We start from the raw sequence: 19,632 nt of genomic DNA, 5'->3' as shown, positions 1-19,632 counted from the left end.
CTTGTTCTCAAATAAAGCAATTTGACTGACTGACTGACTTGAGTTAACCATGAAGCTGATACCAATCTTCATTAGTCCCACGCTAATGTGCCATTAGGTTTATTAAATTTTATTCCAAATGCTCATCTTTTCCTTGAACTTTTTCCAAATGTTCTCTTGCTGATACATTATGCAATTTAACTCCCGTTTTTAAGAATATGATTCACCGCATATGAGAAGCCAGACAAGTCACTATCAAATAATAGGTGAAATATATATGGTATACACTGATGAAATCTAGGATCTTCTGAAGAAATTCTACTTCATGTACTCAGCTGCAGGTATCTGTACAGGTAGCTCGTCATACCTGCCACCTACTCCAGTAGGAAAAGATGTGGGAAACACAGAGCTTCTAAACTTTTTTCCCACACGCTTACTGGAGTTTCTTTTATTTCCTTCATTTGAAACAGCTCAATGGCATCACCAATAACCTCTTTGGAATGCAAAGGGTGGATGATATATTGTTCATAAATTTCTTCTGGCCTGGACTGATCCACCATTTCAATCTGACATGTTGATGGAAATGTCTGATCCTCCATATGTGTGATATCTGGCAGCCTTTCTACATTTCTATAGTAAACATTGTTTTGTACCAGATATAAAGTTGTTTTCTTAACAGTGGTTATATCTACTAACTCCTGCCATATGTTCTTGTTCGGCACACCATTTACAAGAAGTTCTAGTCCTTCCCCTAAATCTCTATCTACCCCTAGCATTTCAATATTTTTCTTGACATCTAATGGCAAATACACTACTCTACCTTCTAGACCTTTTTGCAGATCTGTTGGGGGTAACTTGGCTGTCTTTGGCTCCATACGTACTATAGCCTGAAATGGATGTATAGTTTAGATAAGAATGGACTTATGAATATTTAAACCTTGAAGTGCTTCTGGAATGGGAACCAGTTCTAACTTGTTATGCACAGCTCTAGCAGGCATTTTATTATCGTCTAATTTATTGTAGCAATACTTGCATATAACTGAGAAGTCACCTTTTTCTTCTAAAAATGAGTACAGTGCAAACTTTTGACAGTTATCATTATGCTCTATTTCACTTTTGAAATATAAGTCAACAGTCCGCATTTGATTCTTGAGTAAGGTCATCGACAGCATATAAAAACATACTCTGGTTTTTCAACACATACTGTCTTAAAGTTTGTAATCTCTTCTTAAAAGCAATCAACTGTAGTATGTGTGGCCTGTTCTGCAACTCCTCCTGTTATCAACTCTTCAATTTCCTTACAGTTCACTTCTGGACCAAATAAACGAAACTGCACATCATCACAAGCCTTTTCTACCTCTGCCACAGTACCATGGAAAAGTGCCCTATTCGTTTCTCCTAAACATAAAGCAAGAGTTTTCACATACTACAGCCTCCTAAAGTTCTCATTGTTGAGTGGTGTACAGCTAACATCCTAAAATGATGAAAGGTGTTTTGGCACACTTTGTTTGGCATACAAGCTAGTGAGTGTCCCTGTAAATGTGTATGCTTTTTAAGCTTGCAATGATCCAAATCTTGTAAAGTACTTATTTTGTGTTTTGATCTTCGCCTTGGAAATATATGTAGGAATTTCCTTAATATATCAATGGATTGCTGTCTAATATTACAAACACTACATTAATTCCATTTGTATACAGGGGCCTGACTATGCCTCCCTAGTACCTCTTCTGCAAACACTCCTTCTACATTTCTAGGTACCATCACCTCTTTTGCTATAGTACTGCCATTCTTCATTTCATAACATTGTCTGCTTTCATCAATAGCATGAACTAATCTGTTATCCTGGAGATAGCTTTCTTCATTAAAGAAAGGCTCTGTACTAGAAGTATGCATCAATTCTCCACTGATAACTGTACAAAAGTTACTTCTTTTCACTAATCTTTTCTTCTTGTTTTGTCTCTTCATGTGCAAAACTATTTTGTCATTCTATTTAGAATCAACATGAGAAGCTTCCTTATAAAGCAAAGGCCTTATCAACTACTCTCTCACCTCATTCTTTCTGTTTCAGTGCCTCTCTCCTTCTTCTATACTTCTTCATAGTTCTCTGTAGAATTAGAAGTACTAATAAACATTCTAGCTCTCATTTCCTTAAACTGCTTCTTCTACCTGGTTAAGGAGCGTCCATTTTTTTGCAATCTTTTCTGTTCTTGCAATGTACAGTTTGTCCACTCTTTTAGGTTCTCATAGTCATAATTTCATTTTCTTTACTCTGTAATCTTTGCAAATGTGTGCATCTATTTTTTAAGAAATGACTATGTCCTCTTACCAGCAGTTCTTTTTTCTTACACCACTTTTACTGCATTTTGCCCTTTTTGTAACTTATTTCCACAAACATACTGTAGTTGCTTCTGTTGCTCTTTCGTCCAAGCTTTTGTAGGCATTGTAACTGTGTGTAGTTATGTAGACATTGCTCTGTAAAAATAAAAAATATATATTTAAATTTTTACTCTAGCCAATCTTCCAACTACTTTACTACTGACTTACACATATTGCAAAAACATTTTTCATGTTATGTGGCAGTTTTAAATCTACAGATGAACCTAGAAATATTACTACATGCACTTACTTCAATATAACAAACCCAGAGCAAAACACAAAACTTTATTTATTGATTACCTTTTAAAAATGTAGCACCCTCTTGTACAATACAGCTATAGCATATCTCTCTTCTTACTTCTCACTTATACATGGTGAAAGAACATTTTATGCCTTCTGTAGTAAATTTAAAATGAACATCTAGGCAAGAAGACATATTTACAAGCCCCATGCACTATCTGGAGAGTTACTTTTTTTGACAAACCAGAGCCGTAATGAGGTGCTCCATATTTACAAAGTCATGTAAAGCCATTCTGCTTCGATTTTCATGGCCTTATAAATGCAGGCATTTTTCAGGTAGCTCTTTGCGTGAAAGAAGCATGCCATGAGTGTTGCTGTGGCTGTTCCCATGCAAAACCCATAGATTTTGCCACATACCCAACTTTACATCAATTTGTAAACCTGGCAATGCGTCAGAATCTGATGCAACAAGGAGAAATACTTTCCTTTCTCCTCATTTGTTCTACAGCACGCATACTATGAGTAAAATACCTCTTGTGATTGTTTTTGTACAGGAAGGTGCCCCGGTGCATATAACATTCTGCACGTTAATGTATATTAAAGCATATACCTCACAAATTTTGTGTTTTTGAGTAAACAGGTAGTGCCTGGGTGTTTAGACAACTACATGGGTAGTGCGTGGATAACGCAATGAGTGCATCAGTAATGCATTACTGATTATATGGGTCATGACTAGTGTCTGAGTGATTGCATGACTCTATTGTTAAACCTTTAGAGAGCGGATGAAAGTAAGTGTACTGATGGGGTGATTGTATTAGTGCAAGAGTATTCCGCCAGTAAGTAAATGAGTACATAGCTGCTGGATGAATAACAAGTTTACAACAATAATACTCTCTATGTAATTAGATAACTGCATGAGTAGTACCTATGTGTTTGAATGAGTTCATGCATGTGCCTCAGTACATCAATGACTGCATGGGTTGTAAGTGTTTGCTTATATGACTGTATAGCTTCTACGCAAGTGTTACAGTGATTGCATAGTTACAGCCTTGTTAATTGCATAAGTAAAAGGTTACTGTCTGGGTGATTAGATGAATGTATAAGTAATCCCTCCATAGTTGAATGACTACATCATTTCTGCCTGCCTTATTGCAAGAGTACATGTGTAGTGTCTAGGTAATTGAATAACTTCATGGATACTGAATCACTGATTTGATGACTGTCTCACTAGTGAATGGATGATTGCATGAGTACTTGACTACTCCCTGACTGACTATGAAAGTATCTTCCTTACTGTTAGATACATAATAGTTGTGACTATATATCTAACTAATTGGTTATCTCCTCTGTCAGTATCAAACTACCAGTTTTACTGTATATATGCTTTTCTACTGAGCTATGTGTGACTGGTCTAGATATTACACTTGGTATATAATTGCCTACATGGCTCTCTAGGAGCATACATTGCTTTGTTACTTAGCATCCCCATGCATCAGTAAGTTTCTAAAACGGAAAACATCATTTTAAACTTTTTCAAAGAACAACACGTTTTGTGAATGGTATAGCTACATAATTTCTCAAATACTTCTTCTGCCTTTAAAACATTTATTCAGCATTTTCCAAACAAAAGTTACACTGCAAATGAAGCTAGCACAAGAACTCTCAAGGCATTCTGCAATATTAATCCTTCTTAATTTTAAACATACCATGTTTAAAGAAGAAACACCACCCTCACCATATACATTTTTATCTGCCTTACTGAACATAGATGACCATGTAAACATTTATGCAATTTCTTATTACATATACACCTTCAAGCCATCTTTCCAAAAACATATACCTTTCTACATTTTTAACGAAACTTTCTAATATATTTATATGAGTAGAGTAGTCACAAATAAAAGATGAGATCATATTGTCTGCTGGTATATGAATTATAAAGAAATATACTTGTTAGGTATATATTGGGAAGTGTTTGTCAATGTGGTTTTTAAGTTATATGATTGCTTAGCATATGCTTAGAAGGTGAGATATGTTTCTTGTGGTGGCAGCTAGCTATACATTTAGTGGGAATTTTAAGTTTAGTTAAGGATGCAGAGAGTTATATGTTTTTGGAAAGATGGCTATAGATATAAATAAATATATATATATTTTTTTTACTATACCGTCACTGTGTAGGACTCTTTATCAGGAAACAAGGCACTTTCACACCCATGTAGAACTTATGGGCACCAGAGCACACCTTATTATTTTCTGTATATCCCTCTACACAGTCATCGATAGTAGACAGATATGCCACTGGAGAATCTTGTTGGTAAAATGATGAATGTACTCTAGACATTTTATGTAACCAATAAGTATATTCACAACTATTGTACAAACTGCAGTATTGTATTTTATCTATGCACTTACATGTATTTTTGCACTCATTCATTTGTTCAAAATGTGACGTAAAACATGTTTAATTTTATTTCTACTATGTCTATGAAAGGCATTTTCACTGTACCTTTAAATAATTGCAATGTGGAGACGGAGGTCATGTGACCAAGACCACGGACGTGGTCGAAATGCGTAGTCCTAGCTGCCAGGAATAAATCTTACCTGCTGAATCAACCTTGTGGGCTCGTCTGATATCCTTTTCGCCGGATTTCTCTTGTGGGAATATTTTTTTTTAAAAGCACCTCCATTTTAACTGCTTTTCCTAATGAAAACTACCTCATTCAGCTCCAGCCTTCTCCTGACTACTATTGCTCCTTCACTTCAAAATGCTTAGAGTATGGATTGTTGTCCATACCTATATCTATTGGGTTAACAAAAAAATAGAGGTATTGACAGGGACTTGGGTTTGCCAAATGTGCAGATTACTTGGTTTAGCCAGAGACAGTTAAAGTTTCATCAGTTGCTGGCTTTGGTTAAATCCATTGTGGATTCCCAAACTCCTCACCTCATGCTTGTGCATTGTGGTGGCAACTACCTAGGCACATTAACTGGGGTAGGGCTGGAAATACAAATGAAAGAAACCTTTGCAGAACTGATGTTGCTTTTCCCTCAAACTGTCTTGGTGTACTCTAATATATGCCAAAGACAGAAATGGAAGTGGGCAAATCAATTCTGTCCACAGATTGACAGAACCAGGAACATGCTAATAAAACTGTTTTTGCATTCCTCAGAGACCATTGCGTGGGTTGTATCTTGAACAACAATCTGCGTTCTGACATGCATGCAATTTAGTACTACGTACTGTTTAAGAAACCCTCATTCACGTTTGGCAAAGAATCGAGTGAAGTGGTATATCTTGGTTCTCCGCTTAATTGTTATCAACGTGATCGCATAATCATTGGGTTAATCCAATGCTTCCTCCACCCGGAGGTTTATACCACTGGTAGTCTCAGTAGTGATCGTGAATAAAAAAGTGAAGTGACTTATGGTGAAAAAAGTGTTTTGCTAAAAATCTCGTAAAACCAGTAGATATCTTTATTAGTACTGGGTTCGGGATGGTTTTTTTAAAAATAATTATTGTAAGTGTGCACATGTAAGACTTGTTATGGTCTAGTGCACTTTTAAAATTGGTGTCCAAATAAAGGTCGACATGTTTCAGCCCTCATAAGCCCCGAAGGCTAGGTCCTGGGCTTTCTTCAGGACCTAGTGCAATGTTGAGTGACCTAATGTTCAAAGGTACTCCGTGGAAGTGCAGGGAGATCGTTATTACTCTCTTGTTCACACGTTCAACTTGAACCTGTTATTTATGATGTTTGTCGGGGGAGGGGGAGAAGGGAAAATAACAACACAAAAATCATTTCAGATATATTCAACTGTTTGTGTGTGTACAGTATATAGTGATTTCATAAAACATTAACACAGCTAAAAAATGGCAAATCTTTTCAAGAGTGAATCCCACTTTCTAGAGAAACACTCGGTATGGCAAAATTCGTCCCTCCTTCATGCAAGAAATCGACCATTATACAATCCATTTTGTCATATTATCACATGTAGAGGCACAAAGATACCCATATACCTCCTCGTTGTCATAATCAGAAAAACGTTGCATGCACGTACTTGTGGAAAAACCGCTAGAGAGGACAGACGTCAAATAGGTTAATACCTCTTAGCAAATGCTTCCAGCAGTTGTGATCTTAAGGCAAAAGAGTGTCTTTTTTAAGATCGGTATTTTAGAGTTAGTCTTAGCATGATTAAATAACAGCAAGTCTTTGGTGTCCTTTAGATAGGTGACGGTCTGTTGTACTAGTGGTCTCAAATAATGATCAGCGAATTGTGACAAGGGTTCCAGGATAGATCCTATTCCTGAAACAATGGGCCGTCCTGGTGGTGGTCGTCTTTCCTTATGAATTAGAAGAACCAGGAATCTGAAAGACTTACTGGTTCACACAAGACCAAGATATACCGTTTCACTCGATCCTTTGCCAAACGTGAATGAGGGTTTCTTAAACAGTACGTAGTACTGACTTTGCAATACCCTGGTTCTTTCAGGACCAGTGATCCACTCTCCTATTGATTTTTGCTATAATTGAGACAAGGAAGCTGAGTGGACCTAAGCCTCTTCTTTCTCCCTCTTTTTGATTTTTTGACTACTTGTGCAGCGTGCAGCTGTGGGAGTTTCCCTTAAACCAATATACATATCTCTCTCCTGACTAAGAATAACTATGGCCGAAAACTTAGGCCTAAGCTATTCCACGGAAGAAATTAATGCTATTCTGTCCCTTCCCTCACTTTTGCAAGACAAAGACCTAACACAAACCCTGGCCCAAACCACCGACTGGGATGAACTTTCAGAAATCAAGAAAGAACAAGTACGTACAGCTATTCACGGCGTCATAATGACAGAATATCTACGTGCAAATGCGGCACCCAAAGGACTTTGGGTGAACAATGCTCCACGAATCTTCCTACAAGACCTAGTCTTTCGCAAAGACTGGTCATCCATCTCTTGGAAGTGCACAAGAGACTACTTAGTTTTGATAATTAAGACAGCAACGAGACTCACTGAAGAACTCACGATAAAAATCCAAGTGATTGAAACTAAACTTAAAAACATGGTACACCTGACAGTATACAAGAAGCGATTGAAAGAGATCAATAAAGAAATTAATGAAACCAAAGACTATATCACACAGAACAAAATTCAAAAACTAGGAAAAGATCTTAAGAAATTCTCAATGGAACGTATGCACCCGTACAGTGTGGATGATTACAAGGTTCCAGATGACACAGCTGATAACTTAAGCAACTCTAGTATGGGCTCCTCCACCAATGGATCAGATTGGAGTGGTGATGGATCTTATACACCAAGAAGAAACAGAGGTCAATACAGACGCCAGAATAGGAGGAGAACAAACACTTGGTTCAACCCCTACTTTGGCACACAACCACACTCAATACCTTCTCATGCTTTCAACCCAAACCTCCAAGGCTGGGTGAACCCATTCTATCCAGGCCCTCCCCCCATGGGAACTCCATCCTTGCCAGACATGGGACAGAATTACACACATAGGCCGCCTTTTTTAGGGAGAGGCCAGCCCAACAACAGAACAAGACGGAAAGGAGTGACTTGGTCAGATCAATAACGCCAAGTACACACGAGAAGCATGACGAGTGCGAAACCAAGGTCCAGCGCAACAACCTCGTCTTTAACCTAACTGATATCACACTTACAGAGGAACAAGAAAATGTTCTCAATAAAGGTCTCAGTTATGTTCCCACACCCCCTCTGGATTTATTTAAACTTCAATGTGAAATGGCCGATTTCTGCAGAACAATCAAATTAAAAACATGTTTCCATAATCAGAATGAGCCACCTAGGCACTGCGACACTACACTCCGTCGTAAGTCAAACTTCTGTCCTTTGAACCACCAGGTCCCAGTAGAAATTCTAGCCTTTGAACAGGCAATAATGAAGGAAGTGGAAGACCTCAAGGATCTCACCAACAAACCCTTCATTAACATTTCCAATTCTGAACAAAGAGCATTGGAGGCATTACGACAAAATGACGAATTAATAATAAAACCAGCTGACAAAGGCGGAGGAATTGTACTTTTGAGTAAAGAAGGGTATAACCAGCAGTGCACTGATTTTCTTTGTGACACTAAATTCTACCAAGTGATCACCATAGATCCTACCCCACGCTTACAAAACACCATCGCATCAATGGTCGACGAAGCAGAAACCAATAATTGGATTTCGAAGACAGAAGCGGACTTCCTGGTGACAAAAACACCCAGGATGCCGTACTTCTATTCCCTTCCCAAAATTCATAAGGATAGACTACCACCACCAGGACGGCCCATTGTTTCAGGAATAGGATATATCCTGGAACCCTTGTCACAATTCACTGATCATTATCTGAGACCACTAGTACAACAGGCCGTCACCTATCTGAAGGACACCAAAGACCTTCTGAACCTTCTCAAAAATCAACAATACTCAGAAGAGAGCATGTTACTAGTTGGTCTCGACGTTGAGAGTTTATATACTAGCTTGTCTCAACAAAAAACTCTAGAAACCTTAGAGACATTACTATTCAACCAACAGTGGGACCATAAAACACCGAGACACTTCGTACTTGAATGCTGCAGACTAGCACTAACTGAAAATCATTTCGAATACAACAAAACAATGTATAAACAGTGCCACGGTACATCTATGGGGAGCACTTTCACGCCGAGCGTGGCAGGACTCTATGTCAGTGATTTTGAGACTAACCGCATACTTGACACCTCTAACCCATTCCGAAGCAAAACGCTATATCGACGACGTCCTCCTAATATGGAAAGGAAATAGAGAAACCCTAATCGAATTCCATCAATGGCTGAATACAAGGGATGAGTGGTTAAAATTCACTTGCACAGCAAGCCCAAACAGCCTGGATTTCCTGGATGTCACAATCTTCATCAAAGATGACATAATACACACGAAGACTTTTTTCAAACCTACCGCTAAGAACAGCCTTCTGTCATATAAGAGCTTTCACCCACGCCCGCTGAGAGAGAACCTTCCCTATGGGCAATTTCTGAGGTTAAGACGGAATTGCAGTAATGTTCAAGATTACAGCAGTCAGGCAAGGGAACTCAGTAAAAAACTCCGCACAAGAGACTATCCCGCCAGGACCATCAAAAGATGCCAAAAGAGGGCTAGAAACCAACAAAGAGATGTCCTGCTTGAAACCATCACGAAGGAACCAACATCAGACCTAGTTACCTGTGTAAGTACCTACAGCACAGTGTCTAATAACATCAAGAAAATCATAAATAAGAACTGGAACATCCTCACTTCTGGATCCCTGAAATGGCCAAAACCAAGGTTCTCAAATAGAAGAACCAGGAATCTGAAAGACTTACTGGTTCACACAAGACCTCCGGAAAAACCTACTCATAGTGTCCCACGAGGGCCATGGAACAACACACCAATAACTGGACACTTCCCATGCCGTTCTTGTTCAGTCTGTCACTTGACAATAGCGACAAAGACACTACAACTACTGCTCAACTTAAAATGGACAATCAGATCCCACACCAACTGTAACACCACTCATGTAATCTTCATGATTACATGCCACTGCGATTTACGGTATATCGGCATGACGAGTCGCAAAGTCAAATAGAGACTATGCGAACACAGAAGCAACGTCAAATGCAAAAAGGTCACTACCAAAATGAGTTGCCATTTTCTTGAAAAAGGACACACTGTCAATGATCTCCAATGGGTCATCCTAGAGACCCTACTTGTCAAGAACCTCAATGCCGAAAAAATACTATTTGAAAAGGAACAGAGATGGGTCTATCGTCTCCAAACACATAAGCGAGGCCTGAACGATAACATTCCATGGCTCAGTTTCAACAACAGATGACTCTGATCAACCACTCTCATTCCAAGCAATACTGTACCAAGAGCCCTACGAATACTCATGACATTGAGGTCAATAAGCCCCATAGTTGCTTAACTTCGAAAACCAAGACCAACCTTTTTCTCTCTAAGAACAACCACACCATAAACTTGGTGAACTCTACAAGCAGTAAGGCCAATGAATTTCACGGGTGCTTAACAACGTAACATACAACTGCGAAATTCGTTAATTGAACATAGCCCTTGAAGACGCAAAACAAAAGACACTATAACGACCTCAACATTTTCCCAATACTCCAATGCAGAACTGAGAACAAGTACCCGAAACATTTGTAATATGGAGAAACCTTTCTTCTCACTCTGTTTATTCTTGCAACAAATTCCGAACAAATGCAGCTTCTAAAACACGAAATAATGCAAATTATGAATTATGACGAACACTTCACAACGAGGAGTTTGTATGAATTGACGAAACTACGAACAACGAATAAGCGTACTTATGGAGATATCTTCAGCTCTCTCTGTAAAGAATAAGAAATGCTGAAAAAATAACTTTATTCACAATTACATAGAGTACGCCTTTGTAAGTATACATTGTGTCTGTTATTGACCAGATCATGAAACACGTCATAGCACTATCTTTTGACAACCTTTCCATACCCTGAGTCGACACACCTGAAAAAACTTTAGGGAGAGAACGTTACACACTTGTAGCCCTTTTTCTCTGTCCATGCCCTTTATGCCTTTAAAACAGCTTGTCACGTCAGAACCCGTGTCTTCACCGGGTCCTAGGAGGCAGAGTCAGCACTGGTCTCAGACCGACGCCGAATAGGTAACAGGAAGAAGAGGAGACCGCCAAAACCGTAACGTATACCTCACAGACACCTCTTTGAGCAATGCCTTTTTTCTTCCCCTCCCCCCACTCTTTTTATTACCGTTAGAGCGTGAGGCGACCCCCCTAGAGTACCCGCTGTAACCCGCAACAAGGGAGACCAGGTATGCTTGTTAATTCGATCGTATATGTTTTTCGAACATTGTAGTTCTCTACATGCACGCCCCCTTTGCAGAGCCTCACAAGCGCCCAAATAAGTAGTAACAACAGCATCTCTCAAGCTTTTACCCGTGGGCCCTTTACATTCGGTGTCCCTAATGAATACCATGTGCACTAACAAAGCGCGCTTTACTGTTTTGTTGATCTTACATTTAGAGTTGGGTTTTACTCGCTCCACTACCAACTCAGCGCTTTATCTCGTCAAGAGTTCTGTTTTACATATGCTTGCTGTTATTTAATCATGCTAAGACTAACTCTAAAATACCGAACTTAAAAAAGACACTCTTTTGCCTTAAGATCACAACTGCTGGAAGCATTTGCTAAGAGGTATTAACCTATTTGACGTCTGTCCTCTCTAGCGGTTTTTCCACAAGTACGTGCATGCAACGTTTTTCTGATTATGACAACGAGGAGGTACATGGGTATCTTTGTGCCTCTACATGTGATAATATGACAAAATGGATTGTATAATGGTCGATTTCTTGCATGAAGGAGGGACGAATTTTGCCATGCCGAGTGTTTCTCTAGAAAGTGGGATTCACTCTTGAAAAGATTTGTCATTTTTTAGCTGTGTTAATGTTTTATGAAATCACTATATACTGTACACACACAAACAGTTGAATATATCTGAAATGATTTTTGTATTGTTATTTTCCCTTCTACCCCTCCCCCGACAAACATCATAAATAACAGGTTCAAGTTGAACGTGTGAACAAGAGAGTAATAACTATCTCCCTGCACTTCCACGAGAGTACCTTTGAACATTAGGTCACTCAACATTGCACTAGGTCCTGAAGAAAGCCCACCTGACCCTTCGGGGCTTATGAGGGCTGAAACATGTTGACCTTTATTTGGACACCAATTTTAAAAGTGCACTAGACCATAACAAGTCTTACATGTGCACACTTACAATAATTATTTTTAAAAAAACCATCCCGAACCCAGTACTAATAAAGATATCTACTGGTTTTACGAGATTTTTAGCAAAACACTTTTTTCACCACAAGTCACTTCACTTTTTTATTCACGATCAATACTGAGACTACCAGTGGTATAAACCTCCGGGTGGAGGAAGCATTGGATTAACCCAATGATTATGCGATCACGTTGATAACAATTAAGTGGAGAACCAAGATATACCGCTTCACTCGATCCTTTGCCAAACGTGAATGAGGGTTTCTTAAACAGTAAGTAGTACTGACTTTGCAATACCCTGGTTCTTTCAGGACCAGTGATCCACTCTCCTATTGATTTTTGCTATAATTGAGACAAGGAAGCTGAGTGGACCTAAGCCTCTTCTTTCTCCCTCTTTTTGATTTTTGAATGCATGCAATTTATACAAATGATGGAGTACACTTTACAGATGAAAGCATCAGGGTGTTTCTAAGTAAACTGAAACTCTGCATACGGTCTTATGTATACCAGCCATATTTACACAACCAACGCATTGGCTTTTGTCAGGGCCACCCTAGGTACCTGAAATATTGTGAAGTTTGTTTGTAAAGGGTTTTTTTCTTCTAGGTGTTGGTGATCTTGGCAACAACGTCACACTCCCATTGAAAACGTCACAAAAAGGAAAAACAAAAGCAGACATTCAATGACCACCAACACATCCAAAAATAATATGTATAAAAATCCATTCTGAACATTGCCCTGCACACATGATTATATACATACTTCTTGCAAAGCATGTTTAAACTCCTATTCATGTACTAAGTTTCTTTAAAATCCATCTTTTAGACCTATTTTCCACTTTCACGGTTATTCAGGATGTCGCAATGGCGTTGTTAATCGTGACATCGTGCCTTCTCCATAAGGTGAAAACGCATATATGCACACACATTACAGTATTTTACACGCGGTTTATTACTGTATACTTCAAGCTCATGTTTTTCTACTTTATTTCTAGAGGAACCATCTCTAAAACCTATTTTCCTTTTTCGCGGTGAGGCCGGAAATTGCAATGATGACGGTAATCGTGATCCCCGCGGTTACGTCGTTAAAGCAGAAAGCAAAAGCAGCAATTCAATAGCCACCACCACATAAATAAATTATAACTATATAATTAATTCTGACCATCACAGTACATAACTCACTATATAAATAACGCTACAAAAGCATTTATCAATATCTCAATATCTCTATAACAATGTATTAATGATTCACTGATATATTTAAAAAATATTTTCAGCAATATTTGTGACAACATTGATAGTCATGATGTCCCTGCGATGGTAAATGGGGGCCACACTGGCGGCACTTTCGGACCCATAACTTGTGTCACTAACACCTCCATTTCTCATCTATGGGGTCAGACAATATTCACCCTGAACCCTTATGTGGGCTTTCACACAATTTTTCAGCCCTGGCAACTGTTCCCGATAGATAAAATGGTGGCCGCAACTTTCTATTCAGGTTGCATCCAGTCAATCAGAGCATTGCCGTTGGTGTGTGCATTCGTGATTCAGCGCGAAACAACTGCGAAATATCCACAGCCTGAGATATCACCATAAATTTAAACTTACATTTCTCAAAAACTACTGAACAGATTTACACCAGATAAGCAAAAGACACTCCTTTGAGCTCACCTCTACCTCCCTGCCAAATTTAGTGTAAGTTCGTTCAGCTGTTCGGGCTGTAGCGGTGGCTAAATGTTCTATGGGATTTAACATTACAAATACAACCTTTTTTTCTGCCCAGAATTCTTGGTCACCAAGGAAACGGATCACTCCCAATCTTTCTATAACAGTAGTACCCACCATGACAAACTTTTCAGGCAAAATGCCATGCAGATTTGTCAAATGAAAGTTATAGCCAAGTCAAAAACATATTTTCCTATGGAAACTAGGTTCTAACTATAACTACCAGTAGGTAATATCTGTGGGTATATATATATATATATATATATATATATATATATATATATATATATATATATATATTAGTTATAGTTAGGACCTAGTTACAATAGGAAAAGCCTTTTTTGATTTGCCAATATCTTTGGCACAGTTTGATGAACTTTTAAAAAAAACAGGGTTGGACTGCTCAGTTTGTGTGTTGAAAGTTTTGAGGTGATTCTTCAAGCGCGGGGCGAGAAAAAGGGGGGTCCCAAAGCAAGTTTTCTCTATGTCAATTTCCATAGGAACTTTATTACAGGCTACAGCCCGTTCTACTGAACGGAATTACACCAAATTTGGCAAAAAGGTAGGCCTTTTTGTTAAGTGGTTTAAGTCCGTTCAGTAGTTCCTGAGAAATTTAAACAAGAAAAATATCGATATCTGAGCACCAAGGAGGAGTCGCGAACCCGCCCGAGCATGAGCTTCACTCTGATTGGCAGCCAACACTCCAAACCAGGAAGTGTTGGCAGCCATCTTGTGACTCGATAACTGAGTCACAAGAAAAGAATGGAAAAAAGGTTGAAAAACAAGAAAAGGGCGCAGCATAGAAACACCTGATCCCCTAGGCCTGCTCAGGGGGTCCACCAAGGACCCCCAGGGCCAAAAAAAGCATTTTTTTTTTTAAACAGCAGAATTCGCATTGGGGTCGCCGGGTGGGCTAGGTCCCAGGGAAAATGCCAAAATGAAATAGTGGGGGCCCGCGGGGGCCCCTGCAGCACTGGGGACTATGCTAATTATGTGTGGGGGCACATGGCTCCCCTGCAGCCCCGGGGACTGCCAGCTCCCTGGGGCTTCTTTCAAAATGAATGCATGGGGGGGTCCCAACCACCCCCTATGCCGCCCTGGGTACCGCCACCGCCCGGGGCTTTTTTAATTGTATGTGGGGGCACGCGGCCCGCCTGCAGTCCCAGGGACCACCACCTCCCCAGGGCTCTATTTTTTTTAAGAAAAGAAGTGTGGGGGCATGAGCCCTTCCACATACCCCAGGGAGCACCACCTCCCCGGGGAACTCTTTATTCAAATTCGGGGGTCCGTTACGGACCCCAAGCCCCGGGTACCACCACCCTGGATTAAGTCCCCTTGAATACTGAGGGTCCCTGGGGGTCAACTAGCCCACCAGGTACCACCAGTAAGTGCCACAGGGCTGGAGAGGCTACGCCCCTTTTTACACCTCTCTGCGATGCAGCTCTGTGGCACTTACTGGAGGTACCTGGAGGGCTAGTTAGCCCCCAGGAGGGGAACCACCTTTACAACGCAACTTTTACAACGCTATGCTATTACAACGCATTTTTTACAACGCAAAAACTTTTACAACGCATGCTTTTACAACGCGTGCCATTATATGGTAAGTACTGTTACAACGCATATACCTTTACAACGCATTATTTGAAAATGCCTTTACAACGCATTCATTTACAATGCATGGCTTTACAACGCAAGATGTTATATGGTAAGTACTTTTACAACGCATATACTATTACAACGCATTTTTTTTTCTTTGTGTTTCCATTTAAAAAAATATTTCTCTTGTTTAATTATTTTTAAAAAAGCATTTGTAATTTGACAAAAGTTATTTTTTTTTCAAAATTTTAATACTAGAGTATTTTGTCTAGTAGAAATGTTTGGATGGATAGTAGTTAAATTAATACTTGAGTATTTTAATTATTTATAATAAAGCAATATTAATTTTTAAAAAGTGAGTAGTTAATTAAAATATTAAGACTTGAGTATTTTGTCTAGTAGTAATGTTTGGTTGGATAGCAGTTAAATTAATACTTGAGTATTTTAATATTTATACTTGGCCATTTAGTTTAGTAGGAATGTTTTGTTGGATAGTTAAAATACTAAAAGATTTTTAAAATATTAAAAGTTGATACTTAATAGTTACCAAATTTAAGAGTTGAGTATTTTTCAAAATTGAATGTGTTTTTAAAAAAAAATAATGGAGTATTTAATATTATAATTTAAATAAATATGAGTGAGTACCTAATTTAAAATACTAGAGTATTTTTATCACATATGAAAAGACTAGAGTATTTATAAGTCCAAAAGACAGTGCCCTTTTTTAAAGTAATGGAAGAGTATTTTTGGTTTAATTATTATAAAAATAATATAATTTTATTTTTTAAATAAAAAAAAATACTATAAAAATTAAAAGAGTAATATATTTACAAATTTATCATTAATAAAATTTTAAAATTAGAAAAAACATTTATAACTTACTTTTTGTAATAAATTCCCACGCTTTTCCATTGTAGTCTAGGAGCGTCTTTGTCCTTCATTTATTTTGGCAGCCTTAGAATATACAACCCGCGGAACAAGGAAAGAAGGTACAGAAAGTGAAGTAAGAGAAAGTTTTGAAGGGAAAAGACAATAGAGTCAAGGTAAGGAACATATTTAGTTAATTTACATTTATTTAATTACAATATTGGTGTTTAAAAAAAGTTAATTTAAAATAATGACAGTAAACAATTTTTGATTTCACATTTTTATTTGTTTTAAAACTCATGAAAAAAATAAGCATATTTTTCATAAATTTTTCAAAGTAAGTTTGATTTTTATTAGAAAATATATATATTTTATTTACATATATTAACATTTATTTACAGTAGAATTTAAAAAAGTAGTCCGCCATAAATTGAGATGCACGCGATGACGTAAGGACGTGAGCGTCGACGTAATGCGCCATTTTGCAGAGCATCGGAGGAGGAAGCAGCAGGAAGCTGATCTGCGTCCAGGTAGGAAATGTTTTCAGTTGATATTATAGATTAAACATTTAAAAGGGATACATATATAGTAAGGAAAGAATAAGGGGAGGTTGCTGGAAAACTAATAGATGTCTTAAATGTTGTTAAACATGTCCACATTAATGTCATTAATACATGACTATGTCGGGTCGCTTAAAGTAAGTTAGTTATTTAAAAAAAGTATGTAACTCTTACAAAATTAAAAGTTACTGTTCAGACAGTTGATTTGTTTATTTACGAAGTAAAAAACGTACTGTCGATCTTCATTTCTAAGTTCAAAAATTGAGCGTACGTGTAAATTTTGTAAATGAAAAATTGAAATACAAATGATGATTCAGCTGCAAAGTGCATTTCGGAATATGGTTTGATTTGTATATTATACATCTGTTTGAAATTTGGTGATTGGTTTTGACGGTATTTAAATTTGATTTTTTCGGTAATTTGAAAAATGGAGTTCCGATAATGAAAAGTGGTTCAAATTCGATGGAACAGTTAATTTGTACTCATTGGTTTATTTTGGTGGAAATGAAGATTTGTTTTAAATAATAAAAAAAACCCGACTTGTTTGTTTGAAAAAATTTTTTGGAAAAAAAAATTTGTATTCCAATTGAATTTTAAAAATTACTATAATTTAAAGCAAAGCAGGAAAGTAAGTACATTCATTGTTTTAAAAAGAAAGAATGTTAGAAAGATTTTCCAGGTAGTCTATAGCCACACACAACGAAAACTGTTGCAGAATTGCCAATAGTCTCTCAGACATTTCCCTTGTTTTGACTGTTACTCGTGGGTTTAGACTACCTGCGAGTGTTTGTGCTATTCTCATTTCTTGGAAACTTTGCTCCTTCTTCAAAGTTTCCAAAAATGAGTAGAAGTTAGGATGTGGTTTTCCAATTGTATGATTGAAGGAGTTATGCCACCCCTCAATGGCATTGTTTGTTTTGGCCTCTCCCTCTAAACAACTCGTGTAGCAGTTCCACCACTCCACATGGAATCGTGGCTTCCTCCTGCGACCCGATCTGCTTAGGTGTCCAATCCATGTGTCCTCAAAATAATTTAGAATGGGTGCCAATTTTTCCTCGTTACTCGTATAATAAACAGATTCTATAATTGCAGTGTAGTACTCGTCCACACTATCGGGAGGAACAAAACAAAGTGCAGTTAATTTTTTAAGTTCAAACTGTAGTTTTCTATCCCGAGAATATTCTGCAACTAGGGATGTTTTCTGTAGTTTACGCCAAAATGCCTGCGAAAAATGGAAGAAACATCCCTGAATTTGGGTATCCGTGTACGTTTTAGTGATCACATTGATCATGCTCAATTCGAAATCAATAATTATTTTTCGAGGACTTGCAGATGTTTTGCTTTTAATCACTGATAAAAGTTCAGTGTATGTTGCAGAAGTCTTATCAGGTAGCAAACTATACACTAAGGGAATTACACTATTGTTAATTTTAGCATGTATAGTGTAAATTTGAGTGAAAGGATGGGGTGTACTTTTAAACGTCCCATCCATCATCCAAATTTCACTACTTTCTAACTTAGCAAGGTTACGTGGGGTACTAAAAATTAGAATACGTTTCTGAGGGTTTTCGTTGTCATGCAGAAGGAAAGGTTCATCAGAAAAAGAAATAGAAAGATCATGAGGAATTCTAATGTCAGAGAATGTATGTGGTGTAGACAATTGAATATTACTTGCCTGCTTTTGTCTCTGAATAATTCTTCTCAAATTGGGTATTATAGGCATGTTACTAGCAACATGACTGGGGACATGCTGTGCAACCTCCCTTAAAATTGATCCTGTAGAATCATTGGAGGTGCTTGCAATTGCTTTCATCTCATTTATTGTCTCTCTGATTTCTACATCCATTGCAGAGGCAGAGTGGTTATGTTCAGTGGTTTTCACAACCAAATTATCAACAGTAACCGCTCTGCCACTGCAATGGGTAGTGTAGTATTGCACGCACCTCCAATGATTTCTAGTTAAACTTATTCTTTCCTTACTATATATGTATCCACCATGGTTTAACAAATTTTTGCCCTTCCTGGATTTAAGGTAGTTGGCTGCTCCAAGGCTAGACATTATCTGAAAAAATGAGAAAAGTTAAAAAAATTAGCATGATATAATTTACGATTTTTTAACAACATAACTTTTACTCTATCCATTATTTTGCCTACTGATGCACCTTCATGGAGTAAGAATATTAAATTGTTACCCCTACACTATCCAACACTTTCCCTACTGCTGCACCTTCCTGGAGTTAGAATAGTAAATTGATACCCCTACACTATCCAACACTTTCCCTACTGATGCACCTTCCTGGAGTTAGAATAGTAAATTGATACCCCTACACTATCCAACACTTTCCCTACTGATGCACCTTCCTGGAGTTAGAACAGTAAATTGATACCCCTACACTTTCCAACATTTTCCCTACTGATGCACCTTCCTGGAGTTAGAACAGTAAATTGATACCCCTACACTTT

The sequence above is a fragment of the Triturus cristatus genome, chromosome 3_1 (assembly GCF_964204655.1).
Source record: "Triturus cristatus chromosome 3_1, aTriCri1.1, whole genome shotgun sequence".
Classification (NCBI taxonomy): domain Eukaryota; kingdom Metazoa; phylum Chordata; class Amphibia; order Caudata; family Salamandridae; genus Triturus; species Triturus cristatus.
This window is presented reverse-complemented; position numbering follows the sequence as displayed.